The following is a 24,510-nucleotide window of genomic DNA, read 5'->3' on the forward strand; positions in this document are numbered from 1 at the left end:
GCAACTTTTGTTACGGAATTATCGACGGGGTGAACGCGTTGAGTCCCCCAACTTCCACCCGACAATCCTGTTCGTTTTTCAATACGACCGCGGTGTTTCTACAATTTTGCATATCTTACAATGTGACTAATATATAGTTTAAATGGAAACGACCTCGCGCTAGCTTTGACGATATTTAATAATAAAATAAAACTAAATATTCAATTTAATTCCATCTTAGCATCAACGAAAACTGCAGTCACTTTTCAGGTTAAATTAAGCGTATAACATAATGGGTATATAACGCGTGTAACTCAATTAAATGTATTAATAATATTCTATTCACAAAAATACCTCACAATACGCAAATCATTGATTTTTTGTTTTCTTCTAAATGTAAGATATACCATTAATTATTACTCGAAAAATATGTTTTTTAAGTATTATACAAAAATTTCACCCTTGCATATAAGCGCACCGAATATCATTAATAAAGCTGATTGTACATAACAATAGCTTGACACTAGAAAAATTAATATCATTCTGTAGCTTGTAATTTTCTGCAAGATTCTTTGCTTGCGGACTGCAAAATAATATTAATTATTATAGAATAGCGAAATATGGATAGAATTATCTGTTCTAATCTTAAACCTTCATGTTTAATTTGATATTCATATTTGCGCAGCTTTTATTTAAAATTTAAATGTTTTAAAAATATCGCGCTTGTAAAAGAACTGCGCCGATAATTAAATATTAATTATAGGGAACAAGTTATATCAAGCAAATATGCAAACACGATATATTGAGCAAAGGTACCCTTCGTGTTCTACATCCTTCGATGAAGTCTATTCCCGCACTATAAGCAGCAGTATCGTTACCATGGCGCGAGTAGTTCAAGAGATTTGCATACAAAAGGGCCAAGATGCTGGGGTTGTCGTAAATGGGGGGGGGGGAAAGTGAGGGTGGCTTGAATAATTTGACTGTACATCCCGTACAACAAAAAAAAAGCTGCACCTAATTTTTTATTGAAATATCTATGATAATGAATCGAAAGTAAAAAAATGCAATGTATTTTGCTAGTGTGTTGTATCCAATCGTAATTATATATAAAATATTGAAGAATACAATAAAATACCGATATTGAGACATCGTTAAGGCAAAAGATAAAAGGCTCAACAAAATATCGATTCATCTCAAATATTTTTAGTCTTCTATTATTAGATAGCTAAAAGTTTTAATGTCAAATAATTTTTTCGAGTTTTGTATTTTTAAGATATAAAAAACATATTAATTATTAAACGACTAACTGTTTTTTTTCTCCTTATGTATTTTCATTTAGTATGTCTAATTTTTGCAGGTATTAGCACTATAATACACTAGCAAAATACGTTACGTTTTTCTTTATTTATCATTGTAGATATTTCAACAAAAAATTTGGTTTTTTTGTAGCATGGGGTGTAATTGGTTCACATTTTGAAAATCGTCTTTATACTCGAAATCCATCTTAAGCAAGATAAACATGCCCGTTCAATCTATCTATGAGACCAAGATTTTTTGTTCACGCTGGAAACACACTGTTCAGATTTTTATAATTAAAAAACGAGATTATCATAGATTTAATTCTTTCGTAATTGCACTCAAAAGTTATTGCGCGCTTGCCGCACCTACAATTAGATATTTTTAATATGCGCGGATAATAAAAATTTTCGCGCGGTAGCGGAAAATGCCGAGGTACTCCTAATGCCGCAGCAATTTCGTGCGGATTTATAAAATAGCCAACGAACTCCGCAGTTTGGGGACTTAAAATATCCCGGACGAGTTTAAGCCGCTGTGCATATGGTGCTCGCGTAATGACGTCGAACGAAGAAGGATAAAAAGGAGCGAATATCGAATAATTCTAACGACGATCTAGCAATAATCCTCAAGGAAATGCGTATGCGAAGACGGTGTTACGACGACGAGATCAGCAAACGGCGTTCGAGATCAGCAAACGAGCGTTACCACGTCTGGTAATTCTCTCGGACGAAAGAATTCGTGATCGCGATTCCTTCGCTTTACTTGGATAAGTACGCTCTATATTGAAAACCTATAACTTTTAATCTTTCTAAATAGAGCAATAATTTTTGTTAACGTTACAACTTCTTGTAGCATTACCAATATTTATTTTATAAATAAAATGAATGGAATAATAATAATAAAATCTTTAAAAAACAAACGAGAAATTTCGATCACTTGATAAAGGTCAGGAATTGTTGCACGTTTGTATTATAGTTTCAAATTTTGGATGCTTGATAATCGTGGTAATTGAATATTGAGTTTATAGTTTTATTACGTCACGTGCTTCGTTAGTTCAACGCTGTTTAATCGATCGATCAACACAATAACGTTATTATTTTATGCATTGCTTCATTCAAATTTATGAGATATTGTATTTTTCGGCCAACAGAGTAAAGGAACCGTGTCGCGTGATGCCCCATTAGGTAATTAAACCAAATTAATCCAGCAGTGATGACAATAGCACACAATTCGGCACATACGACTACTAAAATAATACCACTCAAGTTATATTTATCGAAATATATATACATAAATCATTCGATGGAAATATTCCACGTCATAATGCGCGAAGCCTCTGAACTTCATCCCCTTCACGTTTCAAGCATCGTTTTACTGACCAAACCACATCGCTAGTGCGAATCCGCGACCAATATCCTGCAATTGTTTTTCGACCCGGGAAGTTGAGTGTCGCGTTCCATCGCGCGTTTACCCTTTCTGTATTACGCTCGATATGACGGCAGCCGGTGGTTGTTTACCGGAGATATTTTCGAGTAATGCACGGGATGGATGGCGAGCTGTCTATACCCAGAAGATCGATGTTACTTCTAAAGCAAAGAATTTCATTTGTACAGTATATACACGGGGAGTACATATTGTCAGTCATGACTGAAACCAAGCTCTTACTCGTATGGCTTTGTTCATCTATGGAATAGCGTATTTTTCACTTCCAAAATAATCTCGCCGATTAAATAAACAGTTATATTATCTGCCGTCATCGAACTTGTCGTATTTCTCATCGCGAGTTTCCGTCAACTCTTGTGATGTATGAAAAGTGAAAAGTGTATTTTTAAGTATAACTACGTTAACCTTTGTACGTGTTTTCAGGTATGAAAATAAACATTTTCAGTTATTGATTCTTACAATTTTTCAATTCTCTCATAACACTGTGTTTTCAGGTTTTCACAGCTTACTGAATTTTTAAGCGCGGAAAAACAGGACGATATTTATCAACCTCCACATACGTTCTGATTCAGTTCCGATCGAAAGTGACGTGCCGTAAAACGAGGCTTTCGGATGAGCTTTCGCGTCCGTTCGGTCCATCATCGATCGACTCCCTGTACTCCATATCCGAGCGATCTGACGGTCGCGTTCATGGTTCGACAGTGCAAAACAGAGTTCCGCGAGCGACACTAATGTACATTCGCAACGTCACTTCATTAGCATCAAATCGAATTGATACGCAGCAGGTGCCTACTTGGTGAAGCTCTTGGCAATTTTCCTAAGTTCCCTAACACAGCCTAGTGTTGCTTAAAATCTCGTAAATTCAGGCTACATGTCTCCTGAGATAAAGAGATGGCCTATAAGATTTTTTGTTTATTTCAGATATTATAACGAGTATATGTAGCATCATGACAAATTAATACATACATACATATACATATGTATTTAAAAAAGATATCTTATTTCAATAAAATTCCACAAAAATTCGAACTAATTGAAAAAAAAAAAAATGGTGTAATATATTATTTTAAATATAATGCTTCTCTCTTTATTCTTCTTTGTTGACTCTTTCACAAAAGTTTCTTTACAAAAAGGTATTATTTATATATACATATACATATAATATGTACCTATATGCGAATACGTAGCACATTTATCATTGAGAATTTCGCTAGAATCGAAAAATTCTGGTTATATCAGAAGCTTAAACGAGACGGAGCGATCGAGTCAGCAAAACGAAGTGAAGTGCTTATATGCCGTGTAAGTAGCTTCGCGATAGACGTAGTCTCGGAGATTGACTCACAAAAGCCGAAGAAAATTGGGTGTCAATCACTTCAGTTCACAAAAGAGGAATTTTGTCACGCGTCAATCGTTTGTGAGGACGTCTATTTATGCAGTAGAAGAGAATTATGTGCATCAACGATCGAATATATAATCCATTTCACGCATAGTATTATTGAGCGAGAGTACGCACTATTTTATTTTACTATTTTCAATAAAAATATTTTTAAGTAAAGTTTGATGTTATATGATTAATCCTTCCGTATTATTGTAACTTATAGGTAATTTGAGAAGAGTGTTTAAATTGTCAGAGATTTAATTATAGCGACAGACGCTGCAGTTTAATATTAGAAACAAAGAATTTGTAATTTTTAAATAAATATATAACTACACGGGTGTAAATTTAAAATTTATGATTGTAGTTATATTAATTGTTACTGATATAAATAGAAATTCTCTAAATAATGCTTTTGTATTAATAATAGAATAATATTATTCCATTTTCCAACTAATCCCAACTATATCTCTATTTTAAAAATAAATTAGCAAGATATATATTCCTTCCTAAGTGCTATTAAGAAATTTTATAAATTGCAATAAATACAGACTTTGGTTTACGTTTCAACTAAGCCAGAAACAATAAAGCTTATTCAAATATATGTATATCGCGGAATATACTTTACCTACACACACGAATACATGTTATGCTGTGACAGTTACGTACCAATGTTGAAACACGCGACACGTACTCTTTTTCACACCTCTTCCTCGGATATTCAATTCCCAGCTAAAATTTATGAACGCGCTTATATCGTGAACGGTGATACAAATTGCACCCGCTTGGCCACGTCGCCAAAGTGCTGATGGTTATAGTAAACTCGTTGGATATCAGATGGATTTCACCCAGGGCCGACTTTTCTCCGAGATATCGCGGAAGATACAGCCGGATTATACCAAGTTTTCAACTCCACTTCCACGCGTTCTTTACGAGCGGGTGCTTCAAGCAGCAACTCCCTTGCTTCCGTATATACTATAGGGATGAAAAGCTCTCGGTCTTAATGCTTCCTTATCCGCGGCGCGATCCCTGCATTCCAGGTGCATTCACCAATCGAGTGAGATAAAGATGCAAGTGCATCAGTCACTATTATCGTTTTCTACAATGCGCAAAGCTAACGATATTAACCGACCAAGGAAATATACGAAAATACCCTGCTTGCTTTCAAGCAAGTTCACGAGAATAGTTATACGATACACAATTTAACGCACATTTAACGTGATTAATGAATGCGATTTAATCCTTTCGCGCGCGCCGACGTTATTCCCGTCGAGGCTCGTTTGCTCGCTCTCGGGAGTGCACTCGCGGACAATTCAGCTTCGCATCGCCCTTTTATATTTAAAACCTCCTCTCAGATAGGCAGTCGGTATAAGAAGCGGTTTATGTACGATTAAGCGCTGCCCGGTAAGTGCTCGCGTCTGTGCGGACCACGGCCGAGATCGCGTTCTGCATTTTGTATGATTAACGTGCAAGCGTGCGGATGCTTCGCTTATACCGCGCTAACAAATGCCCATAATTCTCCGCAACGTCACCGTCCTTCGTGATTAATGCAGGCTATTAATTGCCGTGCCTTGAAAGTCGGACGGATTTATATTTCGCAAGGGACGTTCCCACCTCTTTCCGTATACGTGAGATGCGGTTTCCAAACGTGCGAGTCTTGGAGTTTATACACGCGATTGGGCGGATAGCTCCAAATACTTTATCAGAAATTAGTAAATCAACTACCGGTCAAACTATAAATTGGCATAAAACTTTTCAGATAAATTACAAAGTTATAATTGTTTGTTTCGACTTCACTAAAAATCATTATACATGCGTTTAATCGTGATGAGGATTGCAGTGCAATTATTGACGTTATATAAATAAACCTCATATGAAAACAGCGTTTTGCAAGATTGATTAAGCGACTCGTCATCACGAACATTTTACAATTAAAATCCGTATATATGCAAAATAATTTATGGATATTGTGTATTTATATTAATATGTGATCTGCAATTTGATCGAAACGACAATAAAATTCTATTTCTCTCATTTTTTCAGTATATATTGTATGTATGTGTTCGGTTGATATAAAATTTACAATAAAATATTTTATTAACAAAATTTTTCTATTTCTGTGAAATCGATAATCAATGCAACGTTACTCGTAGTGAGAATCAACGAATAAGTTATTTTTACCCGTAAAATATCAAATTTTTATCCGTAAAATGGAACAAAGTTACAATGAAATCGCGCGAACGTGTCGGAAACTACTCATGTAAATATGAGAAGTTTTTCACAGTAACTTTTGAAAAATCTCATTTTGTCCGAGTTTTCATATGTCATGCTTCAAACTTGTCTATAACGTATAATGACAAATTTTACATCAACGAATATCGATGAGCAAGAGACGTCATTAAAATGCCTATCTAAAGTTGGAATAATCATGCATACATTTTTCATAATATATTTAAATGAGAACTTACGAAGCTTAAAGAATACTCAAACAAATGTTGTGCTCTCGTGCATGACGCGTTCGTTAAAAATTATGATAATAATTTACACGATTCCATTATTAATGAAAATAATACGTACTATCAATAAAAGCAAAAACTGTGTGTTCGTTATCTAATCATATATTTTCTTCATATCCTTCTCTCTGAATTATACTAATTCGTGGTTTAATCCATGAATAAATTATTGCCAAACTATCGTTTAGCAATTAATTACTTATATAACTAGTCAAATGTGAAAAAAAAATTCACTAAATATTAAATTAATAAAAATAATTTCAGACAGATGCAAACAACCAGAGTTCTGAATTACGTTGAATAACAACAAAGAACTTGGAAATATAGATGTACTCAAGTTATTAGAGTATCTAAATTAAAATATTTTAAACAATTATTACGCATATTGAATTTTTTAATTTTCTTCAAAGAAATATTTAATAAAATAGTTATGTAACTTTTGAAAACTTCTCTTTAAGAGCACAATCTTTTATGAAACTCTATAAATAAAGATCTTTTTCCAACTTTTATTCCAATTATTTGTATAAACATTTCAAATAAACGCAAATGAAAGATTAATATATATTCCGTGAAAACAATAATTAATACATAAATAATAAATTACACTCACCCCAGGCTGCTCCGCTGTCGCCAAATGCCTTCCCAAGCCTTCCCTCAAGTTCCATGGCATCGTTGCATTCACAATACACTCGCGAGAATGCAATTAATTACACTTGCGCAAACGCGGTTAATTACAATAGCACGTGAATTAATTAACAGAATATAACAATCGCGCGACACTTTACACGGCACTCCCGAAATTAAAACAAATTAAGATGTAACAACGAAATTGGCGTAAACCAACTCTCGTTTATGTGCATTCAATGTATCACTAATTAATTACTAATTACATATGACGACTCTCCATTGCTTGAACTCAGTCCAACGATTCGCGCATTTTTCTATGTTCTCTGAATCTGAAAACAGTAAAAAAATTATATCTAAATATGTGTAAATCTAAGAAGTATTCAAAACTAGATATTTCAATGCAAAATATATCTGACAATGAGTCAAAGCGTTAAAGAAATTGTTATCGCTTAAATATTGCAACTAATTTCTAATTTTTATTCTCTTCGCTTCTCAATTCGATCTCAAACGAGCACATTGCGCGAAATATCCTTTTCAGTAAATAAAGTTGTAAATAAAGTTGCCTTAATACACCTACGAACCATTAAATTAATTAGCCGCGCGAGTAATTACTCACAAAAAACGGTCGCGTGTCGGGGGGCGACACATAGAGCGGCTCATATCACTACTTGCTTATTTGAAAATTGGTGCGAATGATATTAGTGTCGTACCTTTGTGGATACGCATATAGCAGCACGCTCGTACTCTATATACTATATACCTACATAACATATTACACAACAAAACCAAGGCCACCGGATAACCGAATTATTAATATGAATTATAACGCTTTAGAAAACACTTGCGTCGAATATTTCATCTTAGATTATAATTTCGACGTACATTATCACACTTTATATCTAATTGTAAGATTTCGATCTCATTTTATTGCATAAATCAATTTATTATTAATATTTTATACCAAACGTTTTTGTATCTCGAAAAGAATAAAACCATAATGTGATTTCAATAATGAAAATAAAATTTAACCATCAATTAATTACGATCACTTGCGTTTTAATTATTTAATTAAAACACAACGATATCGCGTAAGACTTCACGCGAATCTTTTGATTAATTTGACATTAATCGCATATAACGCATAATCTCGCGAAATACATGAAATATTATTAATCGTAATTAAAAAATAGATTCACGTAACGAAAAGATGTGTAATATATCGATTCGGTAATTCGTTAGTTACCATATCTCATTAATCCAGAGAAATACTACTAAATAATTTATGTTTAAATTTACAGAATATTCAAACCGCGATGTAAAATATGTTAAAATAAATATAATTATAAAAAAATATATATATATTTTATAATTATATTTATTTTAACATATTTTACATCGCGGTTTGAATATTCTGTAAATTTAAACATAAATTATATATATATATATATATATATATATATATATATATCGTCCACAGTATAATATCGTTACACAATAGTAATTTATTATTCCCCTTTGTTCTGATTCCAGCTTCGAGAAAATAAATTGCGCGAAATATTTGATAGATAATCCATATAGCCTCGATACGCGTCGTTATATTGCGAGAGTTACTACATCGCGCGATCCGACAATTGTTAATGATAATAATCGTAATCGGGTTTCAGAGAGTTAATACGACGGAACGAGTCGCATTACTGTCTGTTCGTTCGAGCGTTACGGAGAGAATATGTGTTTTCAATAAAACAAGAATTTTTCTTGCAATTTCGAAAATTATGAAAATGAAATTTAATCGCCAATTAAATTACGATCACTTTTAATTATTAGAACGACGATTGTGCGAGACTTCGCGCGAGTACGTTTTAACGTTAATTGTATGTAACGCTTATAAATCTTACGAAATGCACAAAATATTATTAATTAAAATTAAAAAATAGATTCAAAAGTAACAAAAAGATGTAATATATCGATTCCGTAATTTGTTAGTTACTCTACACTACACAGTCTACACCACCAATCCGGAGGAATAATAATAGATAAATTAACGTTGTGCGGAAAGTTCAAATTATGCGTGAAATATATTAGAATCTAAATATCATAGAATATAAAGAATAATTACTGTAAATGTAACGAAACATTAATTTATATGTAATTCCCGAATTATCTATCGTTTCGATTGCTGTTCCGAAAGATTAAAATGCGCGGACTATTTCTTTCGGTGTAGATGCGGCCATCCCCACAATACGCATTATTATATATCGTGAGAGTTAATTAATATTCTTTTGTATTTGTCGCGATCACTTTTCGAATAGAGTCGACGACACATTAAACAGCTCGTCCCAATGCACACACCTTCTCGCTCGAGAGCTGACGCGCGAGTGATAGCGGCGCGCGGGGCGGTGTCTTTGTTTAACGCAGCGCGTAGACAAAAAACCAAGGCCGCCTGCCAACCGAATTGTTATTATCGTTAAGAAATATTTAACGGCTTTATAGATAGAATATTTACGTGTGCGGTAATTTTTTACTTCTTACATTTTAAATTAATATCTCTATTATCGCTCAATTGACGTTTATTTGAAAAATAAGATTTACTTTCGTTGTAATCGAAAAAGTGTTCGTGTAAAATAATATTTATTATTAGGTACTCTTCTTAAAATTTTATCGTCTTGCATGATTTTAACAAATTATTTTTGCAATTTTAGTAAATCAAGAAAATAAAATAGATTGTCGAGAAAAATGTGACAATCCACCTTGATTTCTTAGTTCATTAAAATCACAATTCCATTTCTCCTGAGACATAAAATTGAGAAACACATAATAATAAATTAATTCTCATCATCTCCTACCACGCAAATGAATTATTTTATCATCGAAGATATGAAAACGATCTCGATTGCTTATATACTTTGAAAATTACTGCAATTGTGGCATTTTTGTATTCGGATTTTCTATTCTAATCAATCTCCAAAGTACACAATTAAAGTATTATAAAGTAGAGGCGGAATACCTTGTATGTTTAAAAAATTATTAACGAGTAAAAATATTTCAACAAATTAAGGAAACAATCAAAAATATAATATAATAATTACATTGATCTCTAAATTACTTTATCTCATACAATTTTTTTGCATTCGCTAATATATATCTATAGAAAATAATTAGATACTGCAATAAAAAAATTACTGCAAAAAAAGAAAATAATTTAGTAAATGTAAAATGTATAGCAAAATTTAAAAAATAGTTTCGCGCAGTAATTAAAAGCTGTAATGCAGTAATTATTTTTTCCATGGTCATTTGGACAAATTGTTACATCTTTTGAACAAGTTTGAATGAAGATAAGCGTATATGTGTGCAATCTCTTCCTACGTACCTGTTCGCTCGAGCGTCACGGAGAGAACAGAACGACGATCTTGCGTGTACACCAAGAGCACACGTTAAATAAATCGTTACCGTTACGAAATATTTAACGTTTATAGTTAATAGTTAACATTTTATAGAATATTCGCGCTAAATATTCGATTTCTTACATATTAAATCGATTTCTATATATGACTTATGATTGCATTTTTATATAACGTCTACTTGAAGAATAAGATTCATGTTTGTTTCAGTCAGAAAAATATTTATGACATTTATGTAAATTACTGCTTTTCTCAAATTTATACGTTCCATATGATTTTAATGAATGAAGAATTTTGTCACTTTAAATCAAGAAAATACAGCTAAATTACTATGAAGAATGTGACACAAAACTGATTAATTATTCCACTGAACAAGCATCTATATATCTGTGTATAAAAATCCAAAAGGCAAAATCAGTTGTGCAATAAAAATTAGACTCACCTACGCTATGAAAATCAATATCACATGATAAATCAATACGCATATAAGCGTACGTATTATTACGAGCCTGAGCACGCGAACTCGGCGCATGCAATTTGCTAATTCGCTATGATTTGAGAACTGTTGTGGCCCTGATATTCTCGTGTAAAACTTTTCAATTCTTAATAAATTTTCAGAATACTTTATTAAAGTATCTTTTATATATATCTTTTATACATACGTATATTCAGTTGCTTGGTTAACCGCAAACCCTGTTGCTGCGCACTTTACGCATCGCACATCAAATACAAATACGTGGCTTAACAATTGCTGGACAATTTAGAGATAGTCCAAAGCGGAGACGGACTAAGAGGGATCGAGGTCGCGATAGTTTGACGGAGGGTAGATTGCGGCGTGTGGCACAAACAGGAATTAACCTCAACAATTATGCGGCCCTTTGTGGCTAGCAAGGTCAATATCAGGTCCCCTACCCCATGTCTCTGCTATCCATAAGCTCGCATTATCGTTTGGTTGATCCGCCAAAGTACATGGACCGCGAAGTGTGTTAAGATGATCGATCCTGCATACTCCAGTAGTAACATAATACTCGTTTGCTCGCATAAATTACCATATATTTTCAAACGCTGCAGTCGCTTTCGGCGATCACGTTTAATAAGGAAAATAGAATATGATTTATGTGGCAACTGACTTATTACATACATGTACAAGGCAGTTACTTTAACCACCAGCTGTTATAATTAAATATTAACAAGAACAGTTCACTTTTAAACAAGCAGATAATTAACAGTAGCAAAATAATGGGCAGCAAGAATCAACTTTAAGTATATTTAATTACTTTTCTTCATGATGAATTAAAAAATCATTAAAAAACCACCGTTTGAATATTTTATTAAAGGTTACGCTGTATAAAGAATTGCCTTTTTAAAAACGATGCATTACAAGCCGATACCACGAAAGTACAACGAATCCATATTAATTTGACTCCGTTTACTAAAGTAAAATATCATTATGTGTGAGCTTACTCAACTGACACGTTCATGCATATATTGCATTTGCGGACTAACGCGAAACCTGACGCAACGGTGCGTCAAGACCTTATCCTGCTTATTGTGCCGCGTGTATATTCTTCCCGACCCTTGGGTACTACAAATGTTTGTCTCCATCAGGCAAGCCAAGGATCGTTTATATAGCTGGGTACATGAGCATGTTAGATAACGTCGCGGAAATAAATGTCAGTAGTGAATCCGTTGTGGTGTGAACATTTCAGGCAAACTCGCGACGGCGCGGCGCGGCGCTTGTCGCGTTTATCACGCAGTATTAATGTACGTACATAATTTCCCCGATTTCGTGGCTTCTTTTATTCCGTAGGCGATTTAGAACATAATATTGAATTACAATCTTAATATTTAATACGAGAAATATTATCGCGTAAAAATATTAAGATATTTCATTAATTTAGAATATAAACGTTAGTTTTATGTGAAATATATACCGTTTTATTGTTCCTTTTTTATTTAACTAAGACTTTAGATTTTATTATGACATTAAATAGAGGCTTTAAAACTAGATCATCTTAAAGTTTATGTTTCATAAGATTTCGCGATAGCCCTCATCAAGATTTTACGAGCCATCGTACGAAACGTGTTTCCGCAAATCTACCCCATAACATCGTTGTCCGCACGCATCCGCCCGTTTATCGCGATATCCAATAACGTGATGTATAAGATAACCCCCTCAGTGCTTAAAGCGAATTTCTCGCCTTATCTTTATATGAACGACTAAATTAATATTGCTTATGTGTCAATATTGAAAATATTTTACGTAGAGGTTTCCTAAAATACTTCTCATATGTTTTACAAGATGCAAATGTCAAACTACTTTAAACCTTACAATCTTCAAAACTTCTCTCATGCATTAATTATCCATTTTATAACATAAATATTCCGCATTCACGGCTTGTACTCGCAACGCACGTTACTCACGGCTTAAATAAGAGATCGGCCGTCAGCTTGGCGGCTAGTGGCTAGCAACGTGATTGTTAAACGGTTCACGCTGCGTAAGATTAATTGCCGCGATCCGGCAGCGACGATTAATCGTTACAATTTGCTTGAAATTTTCGAGAGCATAGTATAGAGGCGATTCATGCGAACGGGTAGCTCAGAATATTGAATATCGAACTGCTACTGTCGTAATTCATCCGCTTGACCGCTTGATTCAATCTTTTCTATTAAATGATCTATTATACCGTGATAAGCAATTGCTTGCATTACCGTTTGGTATAAATCTAAATTTGCAAATTAACACAAATTGCTCGTATTCTTGTTTTAAAAAAAATTAAATTAATTTTTGATAAAAATTAACTTTACTTTTTAACGATTAATTAAACTAAATTCACTCAATCAATCAATTGATTCAACGTATTGGAAAGCAAACTTAACTGAAATTGTGAATGCAGATCTTTCAGATTTTATTTTTTCGTCACTAATATAAATTATGTAATAACAATCCACAGTTTTTTTAATTGCAAAAAATGTTTTTCCTCTAATAATACCTATTATCTTCGATGATACTGAAGAGTTAATTATTACCGTACGAACTTAAATTGTAAATTCAGATTTTTCAGATTTTATTTTTTTATTATAAATTATGTAATAAAAATCCACAATTTTTTTTAATTGCAAAAAATGTTTGTGTCCTAATAATATTATCTTCGATGACAATGAAGGGTTAATTATTACCGTACGAACGTTATACTCTATCTGATGGAAACAGTATAATTATGTAAATTCGTACAGTATTATTGATTAACAGATGCGCCGTATTAATATCCATCAATAATTATGTATCTCATTGCAATTATATTTAATGTGAGTTTCCCGTATCACGTTCGGATCTGCAGCGCTTGTTAGGATTCGGTAATAAGCGCATTTGATGCAGAAATAAGTAATATTTCTGGTTAAAAACTGAAATAACATAACGAAGGATATTTACTCTTCTATCCTCAAGCCACGGGACAGGGTCGACCGTTATTCTAAGATATATCGATAAAATTTTCTCAATAAGGTACCCATGCGCGAAATACGAATCGTTGCGATATTTTTCCTACCATAAATATTACATTAGGGTAATGTCCGCCACATCCCGCGGCAAAGTGCGAATTACTCCCATCAGTTCGTTAAGCACAATATCTTCCGATGGAATAACTTTTTCCCACCCAATTTGCATCTAAAAGTCTGTAACATTGTGATATTGCTCAAACTGTGCAAACATGATGCTTGCATAAGATTTGATTTCAAAATAATAAATTTATCACGCTATTATTAAATTACGTTTAATATGTAAAACCGACGAATGTTACAATAAAATTTATCTATATATCTTACTTTTTAATGTTTGTATGCAGTAAGAAAGCGAGCAATAATAATTAAATGCAATCTAAAAATTAAACATATAGTAATATTATAATATTAAAAATGTTAATATCACATCAACGGTTTATATCACGGCTTATGTCATAATATTTAATATTTTTGTTATAGACGAGCTTATGTCTCAATATTTTCAAATGTCATTTTGTAGTTTGATAATGTAAGAAAGAAAAATCAAATGTTCAGATACAGGATATTTGCTCTTCTCTCTCTCAAGCCATGGAACAGCCAGGGTCGACCGTTATTGTTCTAAGATATCGATAAAATTTTCTCAATAAGGTACTCATGCGTGAAATGCATCTCACGATCGGACGACAACGAGAGATAGAACGGTATCGAGCACCTATACTTGACGAGAGCAAACTACGACGGATAACACGCCGTACCTACTCTCCATCATTTTAATATTCTCTCACGTTCTGATTCTACGGTGGACGTATATTTTATCCCGGACCGGCACGAATCACGTTTCGCCTTTCAACGTTGAGCATATCCATCTTACGATAACATATTCCGGCGATATGGAAATTCTTATGCAAAACATCCCCTCGAACGTTCGTTACACGTTTCCACGCATTCGTCTTCGAGAGTGGCGTCACGATGCCATAGAGGGATGCACACTCGAATAAAGGATTGGCACGCAAATGAGATGAGCTATCGCGAGATGTAACGCTGCTGATAATGAAATTTAAATCAAGAGTCATTTTTGTACACCGTCCCTGTCGCGGCGTAAAAAATACGGTTACTTAATAAGTCCATTAGTCAAGATTAGTTACGGAAGGTTACAGAAGCTAAGCTAGAGAAGAATATTTTGTACATCTCTTGTGATAAGAAAATCATGTTACATGAATATCCGGTGCATAATATTCGAAATAATGCACGAAATACAGTCACGAAATACTATCGATTGCTACCTCCATATATATATATATATATATATATATATATATATATATTAATTCCCCGAAGTATTGTGATGTATAATATTCATGAGTGTAATTATCTAACAATAATTATTTATATCAAATGTAGATATACATTACAAGGCATACATATTTATACGGAAAGTTTGAAAACAGATTCAATGCGGAACAAAGAGCGTTACTATGTCATGCTATATTTCATAATTTAAGTAACTAGACATCACAGACGTGCGCTTCGCGCGCGCTATTTATAGCTTTAATATTACACACAACTGTCAAAATATGCTATGACAGCCGCTCACGAAGTTAGCGCAGCAACAGAATCAATCAGCATCGCGGAAAAGAGCCAACAAAGCAATTCGAGACTTTCGAGAAGACTTCGAGAGATGCGAGTATCGATTTAACATGCCTTTTTTTAGAAAAAAGAGGATAATTTATCATTATAAATAATGTGTTTAAAAAATTTACAAAATATCCTATAATTTATAATACATTTATAATATTACTATCACTCAGGTATCTTTGATATATGAGAGAATTAAATATATATTAGATAAAATCTGTATTACATGTTTTTTATCAAAGTGAGACTTGGATATAAAAAATATCAACTCTTTTTGGGCAATAAGTGAAATCGGCCATTTGGATTTTTCCGTGAGGTTTTATAGCACGTTCGCATCTTGAAAATGCTATCTCGTATGTTGCATTCGCGATGCTGCGTGCTGTATACGTGTATCCGAAGTGTCGTTCGAGGGGTAGGTCAGTAGTAAAAGCATTTACGTCGGCAATATTGCGGCAGTTGGACGGACGAAACTTCGATCGATGTTCCTCGCCGTCCAGCAACGATAGTTACATCTTATACGAGGTAGTCTAGGTTCATCGTACTTTCTTTTATTCGCGAAAATAGCTTCTAAGTTATAAATGATTGAAAATGAGGAACACTGGCTTTTGTGAGTAAAAAGTATATGGCAAAATCTTATTCTCCAATCTATTTTAAATCATAAAATTTACGTTATGCGAACATTTTTATGCAAATTTACAAATCCTGAGAATTTTAATATTTGCGATAATATATGGCGATTAAAGTTTTATTGTAGAAAATCGATTTAAAATTCGAAGCTTTTGTATGGAGACAACGTTATAAAAAAATAAAAAAACGAGTGTTTTTAGAAATTAAAAGCTTATCTGCTTCATTATGCCAGAAATATAAAGCAACGAGCAAAACGAAGAGATATCGAACATCTATCGTTGTTTTCCGCGTGCGTGCAAAAATCATAAAATGAATTTATTAATAAAAGCCAGTTTTACGGGTTTTGAGCGAGTCGCGGCTGCGCTTCGTTACACAGCATGAATATGATGCGCGGGGTGGTGAGAGCAGCTGAATACAGCGGAATGGTGTAGTTTATTGCATGGGTGGAGGAATTCGAAACTACGTCATTGTTCGCGAGTGTTCTCAACTTGCCCGCTCTCCCCGTCGTAAAATTCTATAGATCCTGCGCTTACACAATAACATGTACGCAATAACCACGTGCGTAAAACACACCGAATTTCGTAAAATTGATTCAGATGCAGAGATCCATCCTACTAGCATTTTTTAGAAAACGGCACAGGGTGCACTAAGCTTTGTTGCATATCCGGCCATTATTGATCGTATAAAATAATTAAATGGACGGCTTTTATATGGAAATGACTAATTTATATTATGCATATTATTTTATAATTTCATGTAATACGTTTTATAATTTTATTTGAATGCCCAATGAATTTTTCGCTATCATAAAAGGGACGGCTGCGAATATTTGACCACCTACACTCGAAATTGATTTTATCGTAATATCAATGGGCACTACGATATTTTATTTTAAATCGTACATGACGTTGGATTTATTTTTTGTATGTCTCTGACATCGTGTTTGTACAAGATAATAAGATTTATGGTAAAAGACCGTGGAAGAGTAATTAATAATAATTTTGAATAATTGTAGGCTATAAAAGTCTGTGTATGGTGTTATATCGTTGCGATGTTCTTGCTATGTTCTTTAGTGCATTATCCTTTACAATTTATTGTACATGATATCTCTTTGTGAGAGGAATACGAGTAAAATATATTTTTTCTGTTGTATTACTACGGTATATTGCTTCAATAAAAAAGTCCGTAACGTTAGCGTTAAAGTATCACCTGCAACACTTCTTCCATTGAATTTTTTTAGCGACTGATTGATTGATCCCTTTATCACCGTAACTAGATTAATGTATGCATTATCAGCAAGAGTTTAAATAATTCATAAGGAAATTTTCCTTTAGCCATATTAATCATTATGACACTTAATGACACTTAAGAGACCATATTATTACAGAGACACTTTTATAAAGCCACATCGTGTTTTTCCCATCTCCATCATCTTCTGACCTCTCGTATTTTAATAGTACTTAATTACTGCCGCACTAATGATTCCTTGTGTTTTGTGTATGTGTGTCTTTGTCTCCGGCGGATCTCTTCCAACCTAATTCTGCTGCAGCTCTTTGGAACCGTGCCATTGTCCTCAGTGATTCTCAGTTCACGTTTTATCAGTCTGATGTCGCTGTCGTGTTTTATCAGTCAATATCGATTTTACCTCCATATTTTTATTTTAATCCCGTGCACCTTTTACGCGTTCGTTAAAATCTCTTCACCGTTCAACGCACATTCGTACACCGGTGTACACGGTTTTTACGTATTCGTGTTTATCAGCAAGAACAGAAGCTTTTTTAATATTGCCCAAAGGTATTCAGTTTGCCTGATGGTATTCACTATCCTAAAAGCTTTTGCATTTAATTAATTTCGCGTCAAGTGATCTGTTGACAGTCGTTTGATAATTAAATCACGCGAAGCACCGTCTTTCATTCATCATATTCTCCTTTACCGAAAATGCTCGTATGCAGTCATAAACGCGTGAACACCATATATGGATAATTGGTTACCTGCGGAGGACACCTTGCCCGGAAACGTTCGGGCACAGCTTAAAGCCATTATCGCGGTGTACCTCGTCGTTCGTTCAGGGCGACCATAACCGTCAACGGCAAACTCGGCGTATAACAGATGCGTGTCCGGCGAGTGCGCGCATATATCTGCACATATTTGCAACTAACCGGGGCGATGCTACGCGAATTTCATTACGCAAACGCACGAATTACTCAGGCAGGCAGGTGTCAGATTGAAATGCACTGGATGACCGACGGGCGAATTGCGACGATGATTGCACCGGTTGATTTTCATCCCGCAGCGCAAGAAGAGTTTCATTGCCCGTGCGAACATTTCTACAAAGTAAATATCCCATTTTCGGAAGTTCGATATAATCGATAAAGAGGGTAAAATTCTGATTTTTCGCCAAAGAGTTTCTAAATCGATACAGGTATATGTCTTAATCTTCAATAATTCCGGAGTTAATTAAGCTTGAAAGACATAATCACGTCGAGAATTTAATTCACAGCAAAACTGCTTTATCTTTATAAAAATCACATCTCAGCGAGAATTGTCGGGAATTTCCCCCCCTGCGACGTTCCACGTTCTCCAATTTATTTGTCTCGGTGGCGGATATTATTCCGGCGAGTCCTCGGAACTCTGAATTCCCGAAATCTTCGGGAGACAAACGCCGGAATCTCACGAATTTCCTCAGCAAGGAGGCAGCCGAAAAACATGCGGCGCCATTATGAGCGTATGCACGCGAACTCCTACATTTTCCTCCTATCTCGTCAACGTTCTTGTTTCTTCCGTCGACGAGAGCGAACTTTACCACGTCGTGTCCACGACAGATAAAATACCGTCACTTGCGTATTCGTTGGTATTCAAATAAAAGTCAGAGGTTAGTGCGGGTTAGTGTCCTATGCTGTACATACCATCTACTCGTTTCGTTCCATTGAAGATCATTATTATTAACAAACTGTGAAAGACATTGTCTTTCTTGGAACGCAAAGGTATTTTGAGAAAATAGTCGGTCGTATTTTGAATGAGCAAAAAGCTGTCTTTTGAATAAAACTATTATACAAAAAATAAAAATTAGTTGAATAACATAAAATCTCTGATTAAATTTAGATAATGCTAGAATTACCTACGATGGTTGTGGTCCAAAAGGACCCTTTAGTATTTTCAATATTTTTGGGGACATGTTATTAGAGATACAATTATAATTAAATAAACGTTACACTTATGAGATAAAATAATGTCTAACAATCAACGCCGAGCATTCGCAAGCATCGCACGTATGTATTCGTAACGCGAGAGACGGTGGAGTAGAAATAATCTGTGCGTAACGCGGTTTAATAAGAAACGTGAGCTTTGCTCCGAAAAATCTATTCTGTGTTTTAAATGAAACTTCAAGTGCTCTACTGTTGCGACACTCGGCGAGGAATTTCAACAAACCTCGAAGGATATGATAGTATAAAGGCGCCATGGATAATCCGCGCCCACGCCGGATTATTCCCACGCCTTATTTTGTTTTCCCTGTATAAACGATACAGTTTGATATTTATTCGACAACGGAGCTAACGAAAATGTAATCTGTATTCTGAAAAAAATAAGATGAGAAAGTAACCGAATCGTCAGATGACTAAATTGCGATAGTATAATATATGGATTTTTATAGAAAGTATATAACAAAACTTAAGATTCAGATTGCAAAATTCCCATCTGTTAATGGATTTCTACAGAAATCTGTGGGTCAGGAGGATCTCTTTTTTTTTTAAGTTATGTATATTATGATAAAAAGGGGACATTATTCTTTTAGCACCTCCTTACTTCCCTATACTCTCACTTGGACGCACTAAAGAATGATTAGCTTTATGTCCGGAAAGACCACTTTATCCACCCTTAAGTGTCACACGGGAAGATTTAGACCGAAAGATAGCGCGAAAAGAAGGGATCTGCTTCTCGTAATGAGATAAGTTGTTTCATTTGTATTTTACGAGGATAAATGAGGTTTACGAGAAATCCGAATATCATGGTGCATGATTCATTTATTGACTTCGTTCCAAGTTGATTGTATTTCTGACAAAATCTCAACAGTGGATTATAATAACGGAGACTATATAGAATATTGCGCTTGTTTAAGCCAGATAAAAAATCTGTCAAAGCTTAAGCGCCAAAAAGACTATTTTTTTTTTAATTTATTAAAATTACAGATAAAGACACTTATTGCAAAATACAATATTATTCTTGCGCATTATATGTGTGTATATATATATATATATATATATATATATATATATATATATATAATGCGTAAGAATAATATATGAAAGCTAAGAGAGAATAAGGATTATCTTATTCGAGGTTAAAACCTGTATTGCTGTTAAAACTTTATAATAATTTTGCTATCCCCTTCTGAACGAATTAATAGGAAATTATATCATAATATTTCTTTTGGATACTTAATATAATCTTTTAAAAATCTAAGAGTTTACCTTTTGAATTCTTCTTAAGGCAGCCAAGGATATAAGGCTTTGTCCCCTCAACTTTCCATTAGACATTCAACGAGTTGCTACGGTTTTATGAGCAATAAAGGTCATGAGTGAAAAAGGAAGATTTATTCTTTTTAATCTTGTACATAGTATTCTGCCGGTGATAGGGATGACGTTCTTAAAGCATCGATGGTGTTAAAATGCTAAAGTTCACGTTATCCATAACCGTTAAAGTAGCAATGCTGCTATTACTTTCCGTGCGATTAGTTAGGCGAAATTTAAATAATATATCCGCGCATAAATCACAAAATCGTGACACGTAAAATTTTCATTAATCTTTGTATAAGCTTAACATCATAAAATCGCACTCTTGTGCATTATATATCACGGCCATCCATAAAGAATAGAGACAATCACATAAAATTTTATTATTAGCGTTATCACTAGCATTTTTAACATTATGCATTTTCTTTCTATCTAAAATTATATTACCTATATCATCACTTTTTCTTAATATCAATTTATATTTCTATTTTGTGACTATATCGAACTACTCCGGTCGATGCCCCAAGCCCGAAGATAAAGAATTCGATCAAAATTTAATCTAGCTTGCAACGTGCCGTTTCAATGAGATAATGCACTCGCTAATTTGATAAAAGCTGTGACAATCAACGGGTAACACGCGGCAGATGGAAATCAAGTCCACACTGTGGCAATCTATCTAACCAAGCATCGTTGCTCCGATATCGATCGTGCGGGTAAATAATGTTGATATGCATCAGCGCAAACCTCAAGCAGGTTATACGCGAGCTATTATATTGACGAAATAATCATATAACGATCATTTGAAAAATTATTTTCTTCGCGTAAAAAGGTCACAAAATTCGAGAAGTTCTTTTCATTGCAATATATTTTATACGGAAAAATTATTCATACATTAAATTCGCAAACGAATCGACCCATAGCTGTTATTGTCTCTCTCGGCAAATGTTAAACAACTTCGGAATTATTATTATTTATATATTTTGACGAATTAATAATGAATAACCTATAATGCACATTTCTATCGATCTCTCTTGACGAAAGATTGATAAATCGTAGGGAAAGCGATTAACTGCACGTGAGTCATTAATTTACTTCCCGAATGAGATTATTGAAAATGATGAACATTGAAGCTGTATACGCCGGAGTTTATTATCAGACTCATTTCCGTGCTATCAAATTGCCATCGATATTAAAACTGGCATATTTTTGATAACAGCAAGCTTTATTCATAAACAATTAAGCGTGGCTTTTGCTAAAAATAATAATTGCAATAATGCCCGGATCTGCATCTTGTAATTAATTGAGTTGAAGTAACGAGCACGAAATATATTTCGCTTTTCCAGACGTAAACAGCAACAATGTTGTAATTACAATCGCATCATGAAGTTCCAAGTCTCTTTAGGAAACTTAAGAAAAAATCGTGATATAATTCATAAAAGTAAAAACAGATCTCGTGGAAAGGAAAGAGGAGAGGAATAAACTTTTTACCTATTTTAAAACTTTTCATAATGGATAACTTTTACTCAAAACTTTTTCTACTAACGCATGGTTTAAACGTTGTAGCACTTTATTGGCAAATATCTGAAGAAGTTTTAGAAAAGCAAAGTTCACGAAAAGTGTCAATGTCATTCGTACTTCATCATTTTTTTTTTTTTTTTTCATCTCAAGATATATTTATGGTGAAAGATCAGTTTTTTTTAGAAAGTAGAAGAGTTAAGACAAATTTTATTTTAGGATCGTCATTACCTACTTCTTTTATGCTCTAAAGATATTCTTTTTAGAGATGAAGTTCTCCGTAAAAAGGAATAAAATCCACTAGACGGGTAAACACAACCTCTCTATATCGCCGCTCGAAAGTGCAAATCGCAAAACTGGTTCGACCGATTAACTGCGGATGGAATACGGTGGATCAAAAGGGCTCGCATGTCATGAAAATTTCCATAGAGGCATCTCTGAACAGAGATTGCCGCAATACGAGGCGAGCAAATATTTGTTTGCACTCGCGGATGCTGCGAAGCTCGAATTTTCAGGGTGCGAGTACATTTGTGGGGGCAACTTGGTTACGTATCTATATCGGTCACACGTGCGCGTGTTCGTGCCATATACGCGTCAGCGGCTTACAGACTTCCAACGTACCTTGTTGACAGGATCAACCGGCGGCGAAACCGGTACACTCAACCCCCGACTTCACTACAACCATTTGCAACCAACAAAAAGTATTTTTTATCCGTCGAGCTCGATCAATTTTGCCGCGAATTGGTTTATGCGTTCGAGCGATACGATCGTTTTAGCATTGTAACCATCTGCCGAATAGCTCTCATGCAAATTTAAATTAACTGCTCTAATATGAATTCAATAGTATTCCAAGTTAAATTTTGTCATAACAATCTCATTAAAACGACGTTTTATATCTCCAAATTAAATTTGGTCATAATTTCATTAAAATTGCTTATTTATCTGTAAAAACGTAACTATTTTAAAATATTTGATTATGCAAAAATCTGAAATAGTATGTTTTATTTTGATTTAACTATATTGAATATTAATAAGATTATTTGAATAGCAGAAAAAACAAATTTTACGCAGTTTTAATTAAAAGTGAAAATGAATTATCGATCTCATACTATCTATTTATAGAAACTTATAAATAATTAATTGAACCGTATGTCGAATTTAAACTAACTGCAGGCAAAATTTTACATTAATCTAAATTAATTCCACATTGTGCAGAAAATATTTAAAGATTTGAAACATATTGGATGTATATGCAATACAAAATCATCAATTTGTGCTAATTGTTGCAAACATTAGTCAAGCTATCAAAATGTTTGAGCATATATATTTTAGAGAGACATTTCGTTATTTTTAACAATCTTTCCTATTTTTATTGTAACATTCTTATATTCAATAATACTATAATTTGGAGAACATAAATTGTTGCGTGAAAGAAACTGACTAGAACGTTCTTCAAGCAATAATTTTTTCTTGTCATCACTGACCGACGCAGGTGCGTTTATAAAGAAGTACCTAGTGTACTTTCTAAGAGGAATGGGATATGCGAGCGAAAACAGAATTTCGTAAAGTTTCCAAAGCGCGACTTGCTAACATAACACAACTGAGAGTTCCTCCAAAATTTCGGCGGAAGCTTCCATCGCGAAATTTCTTGCATCTACTATTAAAGATAAAAGGACGGATGTAGCAATTCATCGAGTGATTTTTAATGAAGACGTACTCGTCTCTAAATACAAAAAGAGATTTTATAAAACAGCTTTTATAAAGTAGCTTTTTATTACAATTTTTGATAAAAATCTATTTTATAAAATATGTATAATATATACATTGCAAAGATATCTTATCTTTGTAGAAATCTTTCTGGTTCAATTTATTATAGATTCGATTGTGATAAAGGAAATAGTATAATTTAATTTTAAATCTTAAACGTTTTCGTAAAAGACAATATTGATGTCTTCGATATTAAACGGAATCTATATATAAAAGCAATATGCTTAATTTAATTACGATAAATATGTCACTAAAACATAGTTTCTCTTTATTCATGTGAACTTAAATTTTATAGATATTATACTCGCGAATTTATATATTAT

General features: G+C 33.7%; 1 protein-coding gene and 1 long non-coding RNA gene across 8 annotated transcripts in view; one reads left to right on the plus strand and one right to left on the minus strand.

Annotated features, from left to right (window-relative positions):
• LOC143907930 (uncharacterized) overlaps window positions 1-24,510 on the minus strand; it is a 103,992-nt gene that overhangs the window by 74,892 nt on the left and 4,590 nt on the right. Inside the window, exon 2 of the long non-coding RNA XR_013260005.1 lies at window positions 7,217-7,562. This is a non-coding gene — a long non-coding RNA (uncharacterized LOC143907930). The remainder of the gene's footprint in view (window positions 1-7,216; window positions 7,563-24,510) is intronic.
• The window catches only part of LOC143907924 (cyclic nucleotide-gated channel alpha-3), a 184,399-nt gene that overhangs the window by 52,303 nt on the left and 107,586 nt on the right, over window positions 1-24,510 (plus strand). The window lies entirely within an intron of this gene.

This window comes from Temnothorax americanus, unplaced genomic scaffold (assembly GCF_048541705.1).
Source record: "Temnothorax americanus isolate GAGA-0224 unplaced genomic scaffold, ASM4854170v1 Scaffold9, whole genome shotgun sequence".
In the NCBI taxonomy this organism is placed as follows: Eukaryota; Metazoa; Arthropoda; class Insecta; order Hymenoptera; family Formicidae; genus Temnothorax; species Temnothorax americanus.